At 38.6% G+C, this 23157-nt stretch overlaps 1 protein-coding gene across 3 annotated transcripts in view; it reads left to right on the top strand.

Moving 5' to 3' along the window:
• Positions 1-23157, top strand: part of LOC100223646 (low-density lipoprotein receptor class A domain-containing protein 4) — a 327058-nt gene that overhangs the window by 100582 nt on the left and 203319 nt on the right. The gene's annotated exons all lie outside the window — the stretch shown is intronic.

Here is a 23157-nt window from a genome sequence, read left to right as displayed (position 1 = left end):
TAAATGGTAACTGTTTCACCTCAGTCCGGTGTATTTCTCTGTAGATGGATTAAAAATAATGTAATGAGAAAGAGGATGCCACGGTGGTGTGACTTTCTGAGGAAAGCTCCCTCTAGTGTATAGTCTGCTGGAGTTCAGTTAGTGCTTTCCCTGTATGGGATGGTTTCTGATTTGAGAGGCGGGAGGAGGAAAAGAGGATGAGCAGATCCTGCTGCTTTGTTTCCATGTCTGCCAGCCAGCTGAGATGCAGCAAAAAATGCATAGAAATTTAACTGTATATTGCTCTTGTTTTAGTAGGTCTAGGTAAAGGATTAGTGCTACAGTGAAAACTAGTGCAAGACATTTAGTTTTCTAATATAAAATATTTGCCTTTAGAAGGAGTTTTGGATGCAGTGGAGTGTGATTCTGTGTCCAGCTGTCTGCACCAGCACAGTGGTTTGGAGTGGTGGTGCAGCTCTGAACTGTCTCTGTTGCCTTGCTTTGATTTACAGCCTGGTTTCTGTGCGTGTCAGTGAGACGTGTCCTGAAGGAGAGGAAGCAGGAAGCTCTCTTCCACATGTGCTCCAGTGTTGATGTGAGATGTGAAATCTGGGACAGCCACAGGGCTCTCCTTCCTCTGTCTAGCCAGGAGCACACTCCTAAACTCCCCACTGCTGTTCTTGTCCTTGCTGCTCTCTGTCAGTCCTCAGCTCTTCCTAGGAGTTTTTGTCACTCTTTTACTTTCCACCAAAATTCCCAACTGTGAGGATATCTGCTGTCTTCCTTAAACTGACTCTCTCCTTTGCTGGAAACCCTATTACTTCTAACACCCTTGCATTACTATATTATTTTCTGTCCAGTTTTACACTCTTCTGCCACTGTGTCTGCTACCCCTTAGCTCCCAGAAGCTGGCACTGTGACCAGGGTGCTTGGGCAGGGTGTGTCGAAAAGCTGGTAACCTCATGACTGCTGCTGGCTGGAAAACACCTGGCAAGCAGAGCTGCATAAAATTCAGAGAGATGAAACTGGAGTCCCTGGAAGCCCAGGACAACAGTCAGATAGTGATGCAACCCAGCAGATTCAGACCTATTCTGGAGACGTAATGGCATGAAGATTGCTTGGTCTCCTGTAAGAAATTCTTATATTCCTTTGGAATTGCCCTTAGGTAAAGATGTTAATAAACATAGTCAAATCTTGGCAGCTGTACTAAAGAATTATTAAACATTAAGGGGCACCAAACATTCAGGAGATTTGTTAAAGAAACAGACTGAATTATATTTCCTTTGTATGAGGAGAAATCTTCCAACTTGTATCAAATTAATATCTATATTTACTTTTTGGAGATCTTTCTTGTTCCTTATTAATTTATATTATGTACTCAGCAATAATAAACAGTGGGTAGGTACATATTTCTCAGAGAAATTCACTGGATTGTGTTATGCTAATTGAAGAGTTGCAATAAGAATGAAATGGCAGCTGCGTATGGTCGCTCCTCTGATTCTTGCTTTTGTTTTGTTGGAGTCCCAGTTTAGCTGTAGGAGAGAACAATATCTGCTAGCAGCAGAGAAGGCATGGCCACATGAGAAGGGAGCTAATTTGTACAAAAAAGCTTTGATATCTGAAGACTGTGTGGTGTCAACACTGAGTCTAGACGAGCTAAATGATTGCTGCAACAGCCAGATTAATAATTTCAAAGTACAGCTGAGCAGAGTGCTGGCAAAAGAAGCCTGGGAGGACAGTGCCTCTCTGCAGCCATGGTCAGTGGAAACTTCCTTTCCACTTTGCTATTTGCTGTTACCTGGAAAGATTTGCAGTTATGGCTGGGAGACATTTTGATCCTGTCTGTATGCTCATTTTACTGGCACTGATGCCAAAGATTCCATTTTTTTGCAGATGGCTCTTGTCCCAAGAGATGGGATCACCCAGTTTTATTATATATTACCAAACAATAGCAAACATTTAGAATATTTTCACTTTACATGCTAAATACTAAATTCAGTAGATCATGTGAGTATAATAGGTTCAGGATTACAGAATATAGAAAGGGCAGTGGAAGGGAAGTGCTCCTAGGCTTGATTAGGAAAGAGATGGCTGAGCCAATGATGCTAAAATGCAATTTGAGTGGTAGCGATCAGGAAAGAGAGAGCCTGTCATTCTTCAGAAGCTGAGAAAAGAGAATTCAAGAATAAAAGCAATAGTATGTAAGAAAATATATTGCATTGAGCTCATAGAAGTGCTAGGTAATGTTTCTTGGGATACAAACCTGAGAAATTCTGGCAATTTTTAAAGGAAATAACTTTTGCTTTCCCAGTCAAAATAAAGAGTAAGAAAAGCCCAGATGAAAGGCATTCCAGTAAAAAAGGGTAAGAAGAGACAAAATTATATGATCTGATAATTGAGGACTCATACTGAAAGTGGAAACTCAATATGTTACTGGAGATGAGTGTAAAAGAAGATGAGAAAAATACAAGGGTCAAATCAGGTAGGCCAGTTCACAGAACAAGGTACTACTAATAAAGGGTATGATAACAAAGAAACATACTACATTCTCAGTAGTAATAAGAGGAAGACCTGTGCTCCTAGTTGATAGGGAATTACAAAATGTCAGTTAAAAAACTCATAATCTGATGGTGCAGAGAAGATAGAGTAGTTAATGTAATTTTCTGTATAATTCTTTGCCTAAAAGGGTGATCTGTAACCAAGTGTCAGGAAAAGAACTGCGACCTTTAGAAAGGTAAGAATTCCAACTAGAGCAGGAAAAGAACAGATTATAAACTAAGGAGATAGGATAATGGATGTTTTAGAACAAGATGGAGTTTATTAAATTCTCTCTTCAACATAGGGTGAAATAGCTGAGACAATCTCTGAACAATTAGTAGCTACACTGGAGAACATTTGGAGGACAGTTAATTTCAAAAAATCTGTGAAAGAGCAAACACTGCACCTACCTATAAACTCTTCTGGGTCCTTCCTTGTCCCTCACTGGAGTAGCTAGTTATCTTATATTCTTGAAGAAAAAAGTTTGACTCAAATAGTCAACTGAATTTTTTTATAATTAGCCTGTAGATAATAATATGATAAATGAATTTGCATGGATTTTTTTTTTTACCCAGAAGGCACCTTGTCAGTGGAGCCTAATTTTCCTGTAAGTGGAGAAATATATTTTGATTTTTGGAAGTCTTTTCAGCTTCTCATAAACAAGGTGGCACAATGGGCTACAAGGTGGGTACACAGTTGGCTGGAAAGCTCTTCTCAGAATAATTACTAGTGATTCACAGTCAAACCAGAAAGATCTGTCAAGTGGGATTCTGCCCTGGATTGCCAGAAAATATTCAATATTTTAATTAATGATTTAGATGATAGAATCTGCATGCAAAATTTCCAGATGACACCAACCAGGGAGAAGATGTAAACCCTCTGAGCACAGGATTAGAATTCAAAATTAATATGATATATTGGAGAACTGATCTGAAATAAATATGATGCAGTTCATCAAGGACAAGTTCTAAATTGCAGTTCAACAGGAATAATCAGCTGTGCAAATCAAAATGTAGAATAACTGGTGAGACACCAGGTCTGCAGAAAACAGATGGGCAGTTGCAAGAGTTCAGAAAATGGATATCAATCAACAATTCTATGCCATGAATATTATGCTAGAATATATTGACAGGAGTCTGCCTGCAAAATAATTTTTCCACTCTACTTGGCATTTTTGTGGCTGGTGTACTATTTCTGCTCTGAGCAGTGCTCTGTGGGCCTGTTGGAAGCATCCAGAGAAGAGCAGAATGAATGGCGAGAGGTCTAGACAACATGACTCCTGGGAACTGCAAAAAGGGTCTTTTTCAGACAAGAGCAGTGACTCTCAAACTTTCTGAAGATTTTTTCCCTTGATTGCCAGAAGCAGCACAGATTTGTGTCAGGGCATGTCTGATGCACTGAGGGGCTTGACAAGATGTGGCTGTGACACAGCCCTGCTTTGGTGTGATGGTCAGAAGGACCTTCTCACCTGCTCACGAAGTTCTGAGTGCCCCTTCTGTGCTGGCCATTCCTAGTGCTGTGCCAGTGCTGTGATAACAGTGGTGGCAATTCTGGACAGCCAAGGTCTGTTTTTAAAATCAGACACTTCCTTCACTGGTGTGTGTTTTGAGTGCTTGTTTAGGAGAACAGTGTGATTCTGAAATCTGCTCTCCATCACTGGGGAGTGTGTGGCATAGAGACATCCAGGATGATCAAAGGATAATGGGAACACTGTGGGATGGATTAGGAATCAGTCTATGAAGCCTCCTGACCTTGCAAGGTCAGCCTAGGTTCATCAGGATTTTATTAACTCCATCTCAGCACAAGCTCTGTCAGACCTGGGCTGACTCAGAGGCATTCCTGCCCTGTGACCCTCAGCACTGCTGGAGGGATTATTAGTTCTGGCACTATGGAAACCACAATAAATAGTAAGAGGTTGCTCTGTGCAGTGGGCTGCTGCCTTTCAATCTAGCACTGACTTTTCCTGTCATCTCCTGATCCCATTCTGTCATAGCCACATATCTTCTCCCTCACACCTTTCCCTGTGAAAGTGATGGCACCCTCAAATCTTTCCATAATCCCTCGCAGCCTTATGTCTGAAAGTCATTGTCACTGAAGGTTGACCTTGGGCCATATCCAGAGAGACCAGGTTACTCCCAAGGAGCAACTTCTCAGCTTGACTGGTACTCCCACAGGCCCTGCTTTAGGAGAGAAAGAGAATTCATCTGTTAGAAGATCCTCATGCTCATAGAAACACAACTTGGTGGAACTTCTCCAGTGTCCCCACCTCTGTGCTGTATTTCCTGGCACACAGGACTTCTACTGCATTTCTTCCTGTGTTTCATGCTGTCCCAACCTCTCTTCACCTCTTCTCCCATCAGTGCCAACATCCCCTCTCTCTGTATTGAGGCTTCTTCATCCCTCTCCATTTGTACATTTGATTTTACTTCCCTTCCAAATTCTCTACTCTTGTGGTAATCTTCCTGCTTTTCACTGCTTTCCTTTACCTTTGTTTCCAGACCTTTCCCACTTCCAGACAACTAAGTGCAACGTAATTCCAGGTTGTGTAAGAGCTTCTCTCCCTCTTTTCTAGACGCGATCCTTCCTCTGTTCATCTGCCCTTCTCTGGGTCTCTTTGGCCTTTCTCCCCTTCCCATCTCTTCCACAGTGGCTTCTGCTGGTTTGTGTGGGACCTTTCTTTGCAGGAAGGCAATCTGAGAGGCTGCCATCCAGTTTGGCTTCTCTAACTGCATCTTGTTTTGCTTAACTGCCTGCATTTTGGGTGGAGATGTCTCTGGTACAGGGGTGGCAGTGCCAGAATTGGGAGGCTCCTTGAGAGGACTACATGGGAGACCAGATAAATTGCTCCAGCAGATTGCATATCATCTAATTGGCCATTATGCATTTATGGAATGGGAGAGTGAGGGAAGATGTAATAACCATTTAAAAATTATGGAAATCTCATGTAAAGAGTAAAGAAATAGAAATTGTTTTCCAGTGCTGGTGGGGGTAGAGCACAAAGTAACAGTCAAGCTTACTGTAGTGGAGACATTGAGGTTAGACATTAGGAAAATCTTTCTAATGGTAAGGATAGTTAAGGACTGCAGCTGATTGCCTAGGGAGGTTGCAAAGCCTCTGTCACTGAAGGTTTTTAAGAACAAGTTAGACAAATATCTGTCAGAAATGGTTTATGTATAGTTGATTTTGCCCTGGGGCAGGGGAATGGACTTCATGAGAGCACTTCCAGCCTTACTTTTCTGTAAAAATGATGCTCTTATTGCTGGTTCCCTGGATAATAAATGTACATTTTTAAAGTTAGTAACCCACCTGTACTACTCTATCATCTCAGTGTTTAAGTAGATTCTGTTGAACTCTTGGAATAATTGATAAAAAATAGATTAGGAGTCGTGGGTGTTTTAAAGTATTAACTCTCCTTTTGCTGGACTATTACTCCATTGCTTTCCTTATAGCTTGGCCTTGTTTAGATGTCTTATTTTTGGGGGTGTGACATGTTTCTGTGTCTGTGCAACTTGTATAGAAATATTTTCATGTTACAGAAATGCTGCATCCATTCTTCCATTTCACAGTATGCAAGTATTTTAAGAAACACTTTTGCCACTCTTATATAGTTAGCATATTTAAAAGGTAATTTTAAAGAATAACCAAAAATAGGGCAAAGCCAAATCAACAATCCCCTGAGGTTGTTTTCTTTATTCTGAGCAAAACTGTTTTGTAACTGGTATATCTGCTGCTGAATGTAGCCTTCTTCCTCAGAATTATAATTGAGGCTCAATGCAAAATAGAAAAACAGGTTTGAAATGTCTTCTATTAAGTACATAGTGTAATTAATATTGAAAACAGTTGAAAATTAATTTATACATTAATACAGATCTCCCACATTGCTGCTGTCATTATTTGCATGATTTTCAAGTACAGATAAACATTTCATTTAAAAATCCAGCTTGAATATGTAGCAAGAATTCTCACCCCTCTCTATTCCCATTTTGTTTTCATCTGCTTCATGAAACTGGTCTGGCTTTACTAAAATGTCTGCAATTTTCTTAACAATTAACAATTGCATTCTTATTTTATGAATTTTCAAGGTTACTGTGTCACTTACTGACAACTCTGACTGTCTCAGTTCTTGTGAGAAACAGATTGCTTTTTTTGCAATGTCCCTTACTCAGCACACAGATAGTAACAGATCACATTCCATTGTATTCCTTAGGTGTTTTACTTAGGGTAAGCAATTTTTGGAGTACAGATAGTATTCTCAGCAAAAGTAGATGGAAGGAGATATAACTGTGGTCTCTAAGAGTTTGCCATCTAAATATGTTACATTCAGTAGCATTCAGCAGTACTTTAAGTATAGCATTGCATTGTTTGGAAGTCTCCTCTTCAGGATTAAAAACTTTATTAGAATTACAGAAGAGTGTGAAACTGTGAAAATGGATTTGAGAGCACTGTTGCCACCTGAGAGTGATAGCTTTTGCTCACAACATAATTCTTCCCTTGTCCTCATGATCAGTGATAAGAGCAAGAATGCTTTCTGCTTTAGGTTTTTCTTCAAGCCTAGAAGGCTGGCTTTTAAGTTTTGATTCCAGACTTTATGTAGGTGAAAATGTTTTCTTCTTTGTTTCCTTTCACCTCAAGAAAATTCTCCTCAAAATGTCTGGTTGGAGAACTGCTTAATCTCCAGCTGGCCAGATGCTACCTTTTCTTCTTGAAATGTGGCAGTCCTTATTGAAACAGAGGGACATGTCACACAGGCCAAGGATTTCACATTTCAAATGCTTCTCCTTTCAAATTTATATTTAACTGGGGTACAAGACCCCCTTCCCTGTTTGCTTGTTTCAGTGAAGTACTACATCCTTTTCCACTTTCTAATGAGGACAATTTGGGTGGCAGTCACTACCAGAAGGTAGTGCCATGTGAAGCCACCTGGAGCTCAATGAATAGCAGTCAAAAAAAGGCAGAAAAGAAGCCAATGAGACTCCAGAGGAAGTGCAATAGTGTGGTGCCCTGTGAAGCAATTTAAGGGTCCCTGACTTGGAAAAGGATTCTCCACAGTCCTGGAATCGCAGACTACTCCATGATATAACACCATTCATATCAAGCAGCATCCTACTTACTTTGATATGGGAATATTTAAAAAAAATATTTTAAATTAAATGTTCATTAATTTTTGATTTAATTTAAATTCCATTTAGATGTCCTTTAATTTTCAGTCTAGGTGTAGTTTTGGGTACATTTGTGTGGGCCACTTGTTCTGACAATCCAGGGCAAATGAAAAGCAGTGGTTTTGGCACAGCAGAGCAAAAGAAGGTTCAAATTGAGAGAATATCTTGGCCAATGCTATTACTAAAATTATTTTATGAAGTAGTGTATTGCTGGAAATGGCAAACTTCTTCCCAAAGTGGGAGGAAATGCTTCAGCATGTTCAGGGAGGATGTTAAGCCTGGATCCTTACCTTCGATAACCATTTTTAGCAAATTATATTCAGCTGTAGCATTTGCAAAGCTGATGGTTCTTTGGAAATGCCCATCTGCCATTTCTTATTTCTTAATAGTACATGTCACAGTACATGCCTTTGTGTGGTACAACTTAGTCAGCCAAATGGCCAATTCCAGACTGAATATGACAATAAATTTAGCTGTAAATATGCTATGTTTCAGTGCTTAATCATAATAAAAAGGCAGACTTTTTGAAAGGACAAAATTCATGCATCATTCCTCAAGTAAATTCAAAAAATAAAAAGTGGTGAAAATTGATTGTTAAATTGGCAGTGTATGCTTTCTGTTAATTCCTTCTAATTAATTAGGTGGGCTGGTTTTTTTTTGTTGGTTTTTTTTTTTTTGTTTTGTTTTGTTGTTTTTAAGGATAAAGAGACAGTCTGGCTGTGCCCATGGGCGGCTGAGTGTATTTTTACTGCTGAAAAGGCCTTTTACCTTCTTCTGCTGGTGGTCCCCAGCAGTGGGAGTGGGGCTGCCTCCTTGTCTTGGAGCACCAGTGTGAGGCAGGCTAGCAATGCATTTTGTTACAGATTTAAAAGTGCTAAAAGAGGAAGCCTAAGCCCCACATCAGTGCAAAGGTACTGAAGTGCTTATTGGAAGCTGAAGAGGTACAGCAGATAATTGGAAACATAAATGTTGTTAGAAAAAAACCTAATTTTATTCAGGAAAAAATGATGCAGAATATTCCCATGCACTTGTCTTGAGGTGAGGTGAAGTTTTGGTGTAATGTTTTGTTGTTTGTTTTTTCTGTAATGTCAAGCAGGCCCATTTGACTTAATATTCTCTCAGTTTTCTTTTACTGCTTAAAAAAAATACTAACATTAGTGTTATGTTTATTTGCTCTATGCTGTAGTAATGCCTTTACAAATCAGGGACTACAGTCTGCTTAAACAGAGAAGTGAAAGTTGACATTACAGGATAAATGTGATGGAAAAGCCTAAAAGTTACTGAGGAGAAGGTAATACCCTGTATGCAGATTAGATGCTACAGTCACTTCTCTGATATTTACAATTTATTTATTTATTTTGCTTTTTAGCTAAAGAAGCCAGGAGTCAGGGTGTTAACTTTGTGCTAGGCCTTTTTTTGTTGCTGTTTGGTTTGGGTTTTATGGATGGGCACAGTCTGAGTCTTTCCATGAACGTGTGTGTTCCAGTGCCTGTATCGGCTGCACCTCTCGTCCTGGGCCTTGGCTTTCTTAACAGAAGCACTTCATTAGGGAGCAGCATGGGTCCACCCAGGCGAGCACCCCACGCTCTGCATCTCCCAGCTTTTCTCCCTGCGGGCTGCCCAACCTCTGCTCCAAAACCTTTCTAGAGGGATACTCACACCCTTTTTAATTTCTACACGGCCCTCGGCAACAGTGAATAACCAAAATGTTCAGTTTCTAGTAAGATCATTATTTGATAATATGGTGTAGCCTTCAAGCCCTTCCAGCCTCTTGCAAACACCCAAAGACAGTCTTTTCCCTGTGAGAATACAACACCATGATATAGCTGTAATAACAATGCTGATTTCTGAGATCCATCTTTTCCAAGGCAGTGCTTGTGCTGATTTCTCAGCCAAGGGGGCTTCAAGCAGGAAGGCTTTGACAGTATCTGGAGCCCAGGGTCTTAGAGTTTGATAGCAAACAAAAATTCCTCTGTATCATAGTTGAATCCTTTCCACTATAATTTATTATGATCACCCCACTATTGTTTGCCTATGAAACTTACCCAGTAGTTTGGTCTGCTGAATCCTTAAACTTTGAAAGCCATGAAGATGAGTTTCCCAGGGGTTTAAGGAGATGTATCAGAATGTGGATGGTAAGTTAGAGCACTCTCCCTGTTCTTCACAGCCACAGGTCTGTCTCCATGCTCTCTCTCATGCCAGCATTAACGAACTGTTAGCAATGGAGAACAGATTGAGCAATATGTCTTTCATATATTGTGGGGTTTGATTTTTTTCCTTAAAAATTTCTATCCTGTTGTGTTCTTAGCTTTCTCACTTTCTTCACAAGAAAGTCACTCCCTTCTTATTTAAAGGCAAGAGTAGAGGAAGCTTTGTTTGAGTTGTGAGGAGTTAACAGTGAAAGAGTTTTCTTGATGAAAACGCCCAAGAAGAATCCTGCTCTACAGCCAGCATCTAAGCAGCACCTTCAATCCATGCCTCTGAGGATAAACTTGTCTCTGCTGTTAGTAGGTAAAATAACTTCATTCAATGCCATTTGATGGCTGACAGTGCTGGATGCCTGTGTTGTAGGTGTACATATGCTGAGGTGGTGGTAGGTAGACTCAGGACAAGGTAATGGCTTCAGAAAAGCCTGGAAGACTGGCTTGCATATGAATTGTTCAAGAATTGTCTGTTTATCCTGGAGGCTTAGACTATGCAAACCAGTAATTTATACTGGCTGAAGATGGATTCACAGCCTGGCTGTGCACTCAGTCAGTCCTTGATTTAAACGAAAAAATTGGAATTTGGGCATGAGTCTCCATTTTTTTCTCTTTCTGATCTTTATTATTCTTGATTTGTTTATCTCAAAAGAAATACTTTCAGGAAAATGTCTGCTTCCAGTTGCTCTGAGCAAGAATTTGAAGAGACACATGACCTGCCACAACAATGCTAAAGTTCAGAAAAGCCTCACTCTTCTTAACTCAGGAAGTAGGTGACATCTGTAAACTGAAGATACTTTTTTCTTTTCTGTAGCAATCATTACCTTTGTGCCCAAACTACTGCTCTTTATATAATTTTTTGGACAGTTTCTGCCTAATAAAAGAAAAAGGGACAAGCCCAAACAAGAAAGGCAACAGGTATGGTTCTTGAAGATGTTTTTATTCAGTGCCTTCTCTAGTGTATGCATGGAGAAAGTGCCATAGCATTGACTTAGTGGCTTTTGTACAATCTTTCAAGTATGTCATTGCTTTAAAGCCATATTATTCCACTTTTTGAGATAAACAAGGTAATGTTCTCTCAGGCATGACTCCTGCTTGTAGGGATTAGTGTTGTACCAAAGAACCTTCAGCTGAGATGAGGGCCCTGCTGTGCCAAAATGAAGGACAGCTCTCTTTAAAACCTCAGCATCTAAAAAAGACAAGATAGAAGCAGAAAGGAAAAGTATTGCTGTCCAGTGTTTGCAGACAGGCAACTGAGACACTGATGCAGTATTGATGTGAGGTGAATTGGGAGCTCCGCAGACCCAAAGACTGAAACTGCAGCTTCCGAATTTAAACACAGTATGAAGAGTGGGGTTATAACAGAAAGTACTAATGTACCATATGCACTATTTTATCTTATTTCTTCTGTTGTATTTTTGTACTTTTTACCTGCTACCATGAGGAGAAGAATGTAAGCTAGTAAGATTTCTTGTGGAAACTGCAGGCCTGCTTTATGCCAGTAGTACTGGAAAGAAGTTCTCTGAAGAAGAATTACAGCTGCCCATAAAATATGTGACACAAACAACCCTTCTCATTTGCAAGTATTAATTGTGCGTTGGGAAGAATGGGGTGCTGGGATACCAGACTGCTCAAAGTATATGGGGTATTACTAAAAGGCTTTAAAAAACCCTGTCATTGAATTGCCAGCTACAGAGTAGGATTATTGAATTATGAGAAAAAAATTTAGTGAGGTGAATACAAATAAAGATGTCCATATTAGTGTCACTTCTATTTCAAAGGTCTTTAAAATGCAAAATATAATGTATTAATGTAATGCAGGTGGGCTCATCGGTTTGTTGCTTTATACACTTTCAGATCAGACTTGATGTGGTATCTTAAGACATAATTTGAAGAGCCTCAGAAAGTCCTGGGTTTTATGTGACTTGCTTTATCTGAAGGACGAAAAGGCAAACTTTGTGGAAAGATTCTGTTTCATACTACAACTAGTGGTCTGTTTGAAAGGCAAACAAACAAAATGCCAAACTCCACAAGTATTCAGGCATATGAACTCTTCAGCTCCAGCAAATCTCTTGATAAGCCTTCAAGAGATTCTTCAGTTTGCTAAGGGACATCTTCTGCTACATAAACAAAATAGCATTAAAATGAGAAATGGACAAGCAACAAGAAGAATATTCTCATGCAAGTAAAATCAGCTGTTGCTATATTAGCATTTTGCTTTCAATTAGTATTGTGATTGTGAACAAAATCCCCCAGTTGCCCCCATTCATGGCACTGTGGTTCAGCCCACAAGACAGCTTTGTTGTTGCCAGAGTAGATGGTAGCCTCCTGCTAACAGGAGGTTGGAGAAAGTGAAATATCTTTTTTCCAGCTGTGACCTTATGAAGAGGCAATGGGATGCTGGATATGTTAATGTGGGATAGAAGGAAAGAAGTGAGACCTAGGGACAATATCTAAAACTGAACTGGATTTGTGGAATACCATCCTGAATGAAATACGTGCTGGATGTAGCTGGATATAGCGCCCTTGGAGAGGCGGAACAACAGCAAAGCCTGACTTGTGATGGCTGCGGAAGGTAAAGCTGACAATAAAATTAGATGTGTGTACAGTGGTTAAGGTGATTCTTTTAACAGTGATTGCTGTCATTTCAACCACACTGAAGTTCTGCCAACACTGGATTCGAAAAATACTTGTACAGAGAACAAACTTAAATACTTGAATACTTGCACAACGAACAATCTCTGGAAATCTTATCCCTGTAGTGACAGTCTTGAAACAGTTTCAACTGGGAAAGAGCTGCATTCATTTTTGGGAAGAGTGTCAGAAGTCTAGTGTGTTCATTCTTAGTTTTTATGTTCTTAAATATAGAGCCACAGTCTAAAAGTTAGATCAATGTGAGACTGTGTAGACGTTACATGATGCCAAGCAATGAGTTCCCAGATATTTATAAATAAACTCTTGGTGCGCTCCCATTTTCCTGTCTCTCATCTTTACTATTATCCCACACACTTGCCCCAGGCTTTCTGTACTATTTATAGAGATGGTAGTAGTAATTCCCTTTTCCTGAATATTATTCTTGAAGAAAGTAGATCAATTATGCAGTATAATGCTGGTTAGGTTACACCTAATTGCTATAGCTGTTAACCTCACATGTTCATTTTACTTTTGTGTTAGTAATGAATCGTTAAATTGAGTGCAGCAATAATCCTTGAGATACAAAAATAGAAATAATTTTACAAAGGCATTCCAAAGTTAATTTTTTTATTGATTAATATTATGTAATACTGTCAATATCTTCTGACTGTTACGAGGTTTCCAAAGTGCAACTTAAACTGTGAGGGTGATGCGTAGAATATCTGCGGACCCTTATGCCTTTATTGTACTTGAATCTTTCAAGACTATTCTTCAGAATTTAGAAATGAAATAAAGAACAATGTAGTCTTTGTGTAAATAGTATGAGAGATGCCATTTTAATGAAACTTGAACAGTTTTTAAGAACACTTAGTTTTGCTAAATGTGTCTACCAGAAGAGACAAAATTGAATAATATGTCAATTTAGAAAAGAGTATTTCAAGTTTCATAGTGTTATAAAGATTCAGATATATAGGGGAAGATACATTACTGCTCTGGTCCACTGTGGAAATGTATTGTCTCACCACTGTGCAGATGTTCTAACATAGTGAGAATATTCTTACCTGCCACTAATACCATTGTTGGTTAAGAATGACTGAACAGTTTAGTGTGAAGTGAGACAATAATCCTTCCCTCCTTAATTTAAGTTTGTTCTGCAGCTCAGTTGAAATAATACTAATTAATAATACTGTTAGGTTTTTTTCTTTCTTCTGTGAAGTTTTACAACAGAAGCAGACTCCACAAGACGTTATTTGGGTTATAACATCACTTAATAGATTTCTGTATTCTGAACAAGTAATAATCAATTAAATTTAGCTGTCTGAGTTTGTATATTAGAAAGAATTACAGAGAATTACAGAGAATTCAAACTGCACCTTAAAATAGCAAATAGTTTTATATTAAAACAAGAAATTAAAAGAATAAAAATTGAAGGAACAAAGACTAAAATAAAGGTGATTGGAAAAGCTATGATAATTGTCATGCTGGAGATAGGAAATAACTTTGGATTTTGGTTCACAGTAGTAACAGTTGCTTTATTTCAGTGTGATTTCTCTGGGGGGAAAAAAAAAGAGTTTTACTTCCTAAGATGGTGTAATTGCAAATTGAAATTTGCAGTAGTTACTTTCTTAATGGCAGTGTGTCTTCTCCTGACTGACTATTGTAGGTGTCATGAAGAGTAAATTGCACATGGATTTAGAGTTTAGATATTTATATTAGCAGGTGTGTGGCTGCATAGTGTGTCAAATGAAATGTTCATTATTAGATTTATTCTGCTGGACTTTGTTGTTAGATATCTAGAGATTCAGTTTCCCAATAATGACTTAGGCTGACTTTGGAAGACATTGCAAGTCTGATGATCTCATGGGTATTCTTGTTACTGAGAAGAGCTGTTCCATTTGCTGTGAAATACATTATGTGAAGCTATTCATCCCTATATCAGTTCTTTCTACAAGGCATAAATTATAGGAGGTGGTAGTTTCTTTTATTAGACCATCTGATTTAGTTGGAGAAAATAGATAATCTAAGTTCATTGCAACTCCTTCTTCAGGTCTTTTGAGGAAGATCCTGAATGACAGGTCTGTGAGCTCCAAACATGGCCTGTTTTTTTCCACTTGTATCTGTTGATCAATTAAAAGATAATCTGTCTCTCTATAAAGCTTACCTTGATTAAACTGCTATGTCTACAATAAACCACAGTTTAGTAATTTCAGACTTTGCCATTCAGGACACATATCCTTATTTGCTTTGAAGTGCCTGAATTAAAGTTACTTTCAGCCATTTTCCTTTGTTCTCCCTTCACATTTTCTCACTCTGGGTATAGCCAGAAGGGCTGACTCTTTACCTAAGCTCAAATCAAGTTGTGCTAAAAACCTGATGAAGCAGTTGAGCCTGTGATTTGCTTTTCAGTTTTTTTGTGTTGTTCCCATCCCTCAGACTTCACTACAGACCTTATTGGTAGCCAAAGTATTTGTTTTGTGGCCTGTCATATGTGATAACAAGCAGTCTATTTAAAGCTTGGTTTCATGCTCCTCAGTCAAATCACCTTGGCTTCAGGAACACACCACACAGCTTTGCGACCTTGCAAGGGGAATTTTCCTAGAGCAGGTTAGTCACTTTCTTCTTTGTAGCATTTGCAGTTTTCTGTCAGTTTGAATGTTCCTCCTACTTTCTGATCCCTGGCTCCTCTCAGAGCTCTGCCTACATTCCACTTGTACATTCCTTTGCCTCAGGAAGATTTTTTGGGACCAATAGAAGGGCACACAAGGGATTCAATACATGGACCAGAAGTTCCCTGGCAGCTGCCCTGTGCATGTGCCTCATTTCTCACCTCATCCCGGTGACTGTTCCAAAGGAGAAGAGCTTTTGGATAAAACTCACCATCTCCTCTCAGGAGTGTGTGTGGTCCAGCTGGTAGCTTGGGAGCCTGACTCTGTGTTTTTCCCTCTTCCCCGTGGAGAGGGAGCAGCGGTCAAACAGGGGACTCTACTGGAAGTCGTCACAACCCTCTTGTTCCAGCTACAGCCTGAGAGATTGACTTCTGCTGGCTTCAGTGGTCTTGCCACGACCTGGCCAAGCTGTCTGTAGCAGTTTCTGTGGATGAGCTATGCTAAGGAGTAAGTGATTGAAAGATCCCTTCTAGACTGGTGGGGGTGTGTTTCTGTTGAGTTACAACACATTTTGAGGAAGAGAAAAATTTTAATCTTTTTTTAAGGCCACTATTTCTCATCCTCTAGGAGAGATGATCATGTGTAAGGAGCCTTCTTACAAAATCGGGATTTGTAAGCTTTTGTTAGAAGCTTTCTGCCATCAGACTGTCTAAAGGGCTCTGCTCATGCTATCTATCACTTCCCCTTGTGCAGCAGCAAGGTATGCAAGTATTTGTGATTCAAATGTGCATAGAGTGATGAAAACTTAGGAGCAGAAATGGGTTGTGGTTCTTGAAATACTGGATTCTGGGCTTTGACATCATGTGTTACTCTTTAGCTTAATTTTATTTTTTAAAAAAGGGTACACGGAGAGCCACGAACCATCATGTAAGATGGTTTTGTTGGTGGTGGCTTTTTGCAACTACCACATTTGGCATTTAAAATTTTCCTACAACTGCCCCATAAAAATAAATTTTTATAAGAAAGGAAGTTTTAATGCTAAAATAGGGTTTTTTTTTTGTTTCTGTGGTAACTTTTTACTTTTATTATTGAAGCAGTAGCCTGAAACCTTGGAAAATTTTCTGAAACTAGAGTTTTACAGCAAGCATATAATAGATTTTATATTTCATGAAGAAGGAAGGAGATACCTAAAAAATCTAGAAATATCAATTATAAGGAAGACACATCTAAGGTCCTAAGTGCAGATAGACTGGGAACTTCTAAGAAACCTAAAATTTACCTTTCTGTGTAATTTTATATCTAATAATTTATGGCATTGTCAAATAATATGCTAATATCAATGATAGGGTTTTCTTAAATATTTAAAATTTTGCTTTTCACAGAGTGCCATGGAGACAGTTTCTCTCTATATAATATGCATTATTTCTATCATGCCAAAAAGCCAGCCATGGCAATTCCACAGCTCACAAAATCTTCTGACTTTTGCCTTTTCATTATATTTGGCACTGATTTGTGTGTGCATGTAATTCCTTAAAAAAACAGTTGTGAATATTTTAAAGATTGAGTTAGTTTTAATTCTGAAGGACGAGTGTCTGTTGGTTGTCTGTGGTAAGAAGGGAAGAAAAACACAAACATGAAGCTCACTTTAGAAGCTAACTGGCACTTGCAGCAAAACTATGGCTGTATCAATATTAGATTAGACTGAAAATTGTATATTATAAAGGTGTTTTCTGCATGGCAGGAGAAAGTAGGGAAATCACTGGATGCAATATGGAGGGGAAGCTGGCATGCAAATGAGGCTGTCTCCTTTTGCCCTGCAGCTAATGTAGCATGCATCAGGACTTTGCATACTGCACAAGGTGTTCTCCTTCAGTACTAAATCTGCCAGCTCAGTAAATCCCAACATGCTTAATTATCCTGTTCATTTTTCTGGAATAGGAGACCTGGGAGAAGCACCTGGATCTGTCATGTGCTGCAAGTACATCTGTACAATTGCGACTGCTACTGCAGAGGAGACTCCTTTCCATCAGCACTGGGCACTCCCTGTTCACTGGAGTTGGGGGGTATCAATAGGTGTAGGGCTGCATGCAGTCACAGAAAAGTATGGCCCCTGTTTTGAGGTGTAGTCCTATATCCTGTTGAAATTCCTGTTATGATCCTATAGCTGTCCAGTTGAAATTGGGCTCTTGAGAGAAGTTTTATCATGAGTTTGTGACTGAAGACAGTGTCAAAGGAAAGTGAACTTGAGCCCTTGACCCATTGGTACTAATGGCTGAACTGGCAATAAAATAAAATGGCTGTTCAGGTTTTAGTAGCAGTTAAGAAAAGAATTACTGGTCTCTGTTCATCTGTAGTTCTTCTTAAAATTATCCTTCCCTTAGATACTGGGGAGTGGAATAATAAACCAAGGCGAGGAATAAAACAAAGGCAATCTGTAGCTAGATTCAGTTGTCCACTAATTGTGCTTTTACTTTTATTCCTCTTCAAAACCTTTTTCAGGTTCAGCAGAAATTTCTGAGCAGTTCTTTCAAACCTTCACACCTTTCTCATAAATTAGTAATTTAACATTGCAATAATTTTTTATGTTTTGAACTGTCCCAGATCTATCATGAAATGATGGCTGTCTCAGACAGGACCAATTTCATGGCCTCCAGGGTGGAGAGGTGACAGAGTCATGGACAACTGACATAGACTGTGATGCACAGTATTTTAGACAGAGCTTATGGCAGCTTTCCATCCTTAGGATGCCTCATATACCCTACTAGTTTTTGTGTCCTTCATACAGAGCTAAAGCATTTTCATATTTCTGACTACTTCAGTTTGAAATATTTAGGGAAGATGTCACTGGGGACAAAGACATTGTTGTATATTGGTGCAAGAAATTTCTACTCATTCTTCCTCACTGAAATCCTGATCTTTGTAGTCTTCTAGTGAAGTTCTGCTCTATTGTTGCCTTTACTGAGAACAGAGATTAGATCCTGGGAAGCAAGAATATGGGTTAGTCTTCTAAGAGTATATTGCTCAGGGTTTCTTCATCAGGTGTTTTATCTGCCTCAGAAAATAAAAGAGAAACAAGATAAAGCTCCACTGATCACTGCAGCAGTGCTAGTTATGTATTGATTTAATTGTTCTCTATAGATGGCTGAAAAGAGATGCTTGAAACTATGTATGAACAAAAACAAAAGTGGCTTGTCATGCTAGATGGGACATAAAACTGTTTTGGTTTACTTTGTCTTTAGAGATAAATGTTTGGGTTAAATGGAAGCAAGCAAGAGCATTATATCTCGTCTTATATCTGTCTGGGTGGCCCAACTGAAACAGTTTCCATTGAGAAAATCTGTACAGACAACAGACATTTATTAATAGTTGATGAGATTAAAAAACCTAATGGAACTAAAAATTATTAAAATTATTAATAAATAGAGATTCTCCTTTACACTGAGACACATGGTAATGTTGCTCAGTTTGCCTCATTATTTTCCTTCCTACAGTCATCATGAGCTTTATGTCTACATCATTTCCAGCAGCAGTAGTGGCATCATCACCACTATGGTTATTATTGTTATTGTTATTCCTGTTATTACAGCTCTAGGTATGCTGGGAAGATCCAAGCAGCTTGCCCAGTGTCATACAGACTGGGAAAACTGCAGCTAAGAAAAGAATCGTAACATTTTTGTTTCAAGATCTTACAAAACCTTCAGTGACTTTACTGAAAGAAAAGTTTCTGGAACTATTAGTTAAGACAGCATAATAGTTTTTCCCCTGGATCTTTTAGTACACAGTGTTATGCATTCCTTTCCTGCTGTTCCATGTTCTTTACAGGACTTGAGTCTTGCACACTTTGCAAATGTAATAGTGCAGGGCTGCAGGCAGCTCCCTTGTACAGCAGCCAGCAAATCTCTTTTCTCCTGAATATTATGTGAAAATAATTCAGGCCAGTCTTCTTGTTTGGCCTGCTGGTTTTGTATGCAGACATCAAGTATTAAAACGGAAGCTGGGAAATTGTAGTACAGTCTGGCAGGACTATTCCGTGTGTTTTTGGAACGTGCTTTTGCAACCTGCATTGCCTAATCACATCATACATTATATAATATGTTGTTGATACATGGATTCAAAATCAGTTGATACTGTGTTTAAAATAAAAAAAGTATTTCCTATTGACTCATCGAAATTTCCATACAAAGCAAGCCAGTGCTTTTTTATGATGGTTCTGCATTGAGATTTTGAACTCTACATTGTCCTTGCATTGAAGAAGCATGAAATAATTTACAGCCTGAGTACTTTGTAAAGGAATCTCCAGGTCAATACATCCTAGGCAAGATTTTGCTTCAATATTGGCCTACAATGCCTATGCTTTGTGTTTCCTGTTAGATATATTCATGTGAAAGTATATGTCTCTTTATATAATGGTACATGAATCAAAGGTGAACTTTGTAAGGAAAGAATATGGAAAGATTGGATTTTTTTTGTTCTTTGATTTTATTTCTTTGCAATGTACTTGCCTATATATTGTAAAAAAGGAAATTATTTTATAGAAAAGAACACTGATAAGATTCTTTTTAAAATCAGGTTATTCTTTTCTTGTTTTGCTGTTGATATATGGCTTGAGAGAGAAAAAATATTTAGAAGACACTTGGAGAAATCTTTATGCAAAAGACAAGATGTAGGCTGCTGATTGCTAGGCATGTGATATAAATAAGCTTTAAGTGAAATAAATATGTGAAGCCCCATTAAAGTTGAAGATATTATCTAGAGAGTTTTAGAGTGATTTAAGGAGTAGTCCTCTCTTATCTCTAGGTACTTGTAATATGAGAGAATGAAATACTTAATGTTCTCAAAAAATAAGAAGGGGCAAAACATTCCTCTCTTTTTTTAGTCTTCCTTTTCCACATTCCTGTATCTCTCTATATATATTCACAGTATCTTTCCACAATCTTAACATATATAGGTCACCTTTAGTGTCAAAGAAAATAGTGAGCAAGTTATTTAAAATACATGTTTAGGGGTTGAATTCAGTGAAGCGAGTTCTCATTAAAATACATGTGATTAGCCCCCAAAATGTAAAAATGAGACAGACCTACCAAACACCAGCATATTATTAGAAAGATGCCTAGCCTTCCATACCCACTGCCCATTTCTTTGATGCTTAATATGTGAATTCCTTCCATGATTGATGTCATCAAATAGAGTTAATTTTTGCCCAGTTTTTTTGTCTGATGGAATTATGCTTCTAAAAAGCTGTAGTCTGGTGATTCTCTGAAGGACCCTAATGTTCTATTTGGAAATCTGAAATGGAGTGAATTCTTTTCTTCAGCTATTCCTTTGTGAGTGTCTCTCAAATACCTGCCATTTAGGATGTTTGCCCTAATGTAGTTAATTAAGGTTTTCAAAGAACTGCACCCTACAGCTGTATTCCCAAGCAATTGCCATGGAAATCAAAGATTGCATCCTGAGGAATAACATTGAGGAACAGTGCTCCTCAAAGCAAACTGCATCCATCTTAGCTAACAGCAGCTCTGCCAAAATTCTGCCTTTCAAGAAGAGTGAATATTAGTGTTTTACTCGCAAGAAAATGTATTTTTTCTTTTATTAATGGTCTGCTTAGAATGTGCTTGCAGAATAAGATTGTTTCATTCTGCATTTTAAGCTTTAACTGGGTGTGTGAGGTCATATTTAGAACTCCAGAAAGCATGTTTAAACCCAAACTGTATTCTTCTCTCAAATGTTCTACCATGTCAGCTATGAGTTTAACAACAGCAATATGTTCTGAGGACTGTAAGTTATTACTGTTATATGTGCATATGTTACAAACATGATAATGTTTTAAAAATAGTTAATCCCACTTTGAAGGCTTTGATGACTGCATGCTATATACCAATAGGTCTTAAAATGTTTGTTTGCTGTTTAAAATAGGTGAACTTCACAAAATCTCCTTATGCATAGGTCATTTAAGGAACTTTTTCATACATTTTTTATAACCAAAATCCATTAAGGAGGGGACTTCCTACCCTTTTAAATGACCTTTTATCAGGATGTGTTGTCCTGCCATTAATGCTTTTGTCTTTTAGGCAGTAGAGCATATTTAAATATTTTACTGTCAGCTCAAAGGCAGTTACTTCATGAAGTATAAAAAGAGGTATTTCACTTATTATTTCTCCACTGTTGTTAATTGCAACTTTTCTACGTAATTCCTAATCCACTGTAACACAAAATACAAATGGTTTGTTTAAGCTTTTGCTGAAGTACTTTAGGTGAATGTTTTTTGTTTAATATTGTGTAGAACAGATGATATTTGCACGCTGGAAGCCACATCTGAGCTCAGACCTTAAAAACAACAGATTTAGATGCACAAACATTAGAATGTACTAATGTGTTCACCGTGTTCATTTAACAGTAGCCTTTGTTATGTCTCAGTAAGTATCTGTGAACTGGAGTAGGAAAAAATCAGGGACACCTATAGTACACTGCTGTAGAATTTCACTCACCTTTGAATTGATTTCCAAAGATTCGTGTGCTAAATTAATCTTTACCTAGTACTAGTAGCTGCTGGACTTCTTTTTTCTTTCTTGAGGATCATTCTTTTTATATTCATCTATCTGAAAGCAGTGCCTGCAGATTATAAAATATTCTTAATCTGCTTCCTGGGTTTTAGACAAGGCTCTTCTCTGGAGAAGCAGTTTTTATATGTTAGTGTAACATTCAGTAGTAAAACATGTTATGTTTTAAAGAAATATCCCCTAGTGACAAGAAAGACTAATTCATTTTGATGGTGTTTCTTAGTGTCTCAATAATTTTTTAAGCATAAGGACCCTAAATTAGAGGGTTATTAGGAGGCTCTAACAAATACTTTGTTCCTTTGTTGTTGCTAGCAAATGAGCAGTGTGGTATTAACTTTATTATGAGCTTCTTATTTGAAGTATTCTGAGGAGGGAACAGTGCTATGAAACTGACCTCAGTTCAATTATCTTGACTTACAAAAACACAGAAAATTATCACCATCTTTGAACAGATTATTAATAATGAGCTGGTACAATATTACAAACTACTTTGCCTAGAGTTAAAACACAATGAGTAGCTCTTGAGTTTCCAGTGCTCTGGCTGTTTACTCTCTTTCATGGCTGGGAGGTTCTCTGTGTTCAGCACATCATTTGTACAATTTTTAACATGCTTTAACTTGTCATCGATACACTGATAGCTTGTGCTGTAACCAGAGATTTATCATAGGCTCCTCTCTTGTCCCCACCCAAAATATTCTGTGGGGCTTCTGACAGATATACAGTGGCAGGTTTAAATTAGATGTCTGAAATGGTTTTTGCTATTGGCTGCCTACACTGCCTCTCTGACAGACATTGCTGTCTCAAGGCTGGCATGACTGATCTGCATGTCAACCACAGTAGTATCCAGTCCAGCATATTAAGATAAACCACAGACAGAAATCATGTCCAGAACAGCCGTAGGCGTGAGGTAATGTGTCAGGGCTTGGGGTGTGCTTTGTAGATCAAGTGCTACTTGGATCTCAGATGCAAAGCACATTTTGTCAGAAAAGCCAGCTTCAATCATCAGTGGTACCCCAAGCCCAGGTGAGAGCTGGATGTGTGCCTGGCAGGTAGCACTGCTCAGGTGTGTTGGTACAGTGCATACCAGGTGGCCACTAAACTGACCTCCTTTTTAAACTGACCTCCTAAACTGTGTTTAGGAAGGAACAAGCATGGTTAACTTCTCAAAGCCAGCTCTGTCAAGGGGGTTTCAGGTTCTGTGACTTCACCCAAGCCAGATATGTAGATGTGAAAACAAGCCCTTACCATCGCACCTGGACACCCAGGCAACATAAGTCCTCCCTGGGTGCCCCACTGTATTCTTTTCCTCCTCACCATGCCAACACTTAGCTTGGGTCAGGTGGTCCCCCTGATTCGAGCAGACCTGTCAGAAACGTCCTTAGTTTCTCTGTCTCTTTCCAGAGGGGCAGCTGCACATGGATGTGAACCAGAGCTGATGTCAGGGGAAGGCTGTGCCATGTCCCACCCAGCTGTCACTGAGCAG

The sequence above is a fragment of the Taeniopygia guttata genome, chromosome 2 (assembly GCF_048771995.1).
Source record: "Taeniopygia guttata chromosome 2, bTaeGut7.mat, whole genome shotgun sequence".
NCBI classification, from domain to species: Eukaryota; Metazoa; Chordata; class Aves; order Passeriformes; family Estrildidae; genus Taeniopygia; species Taeniopygia guttata.
Note: the sequence above shows the minus strand (reverse complement) of the source record. Positions and strands in the feature narration are given on the sequence as shown.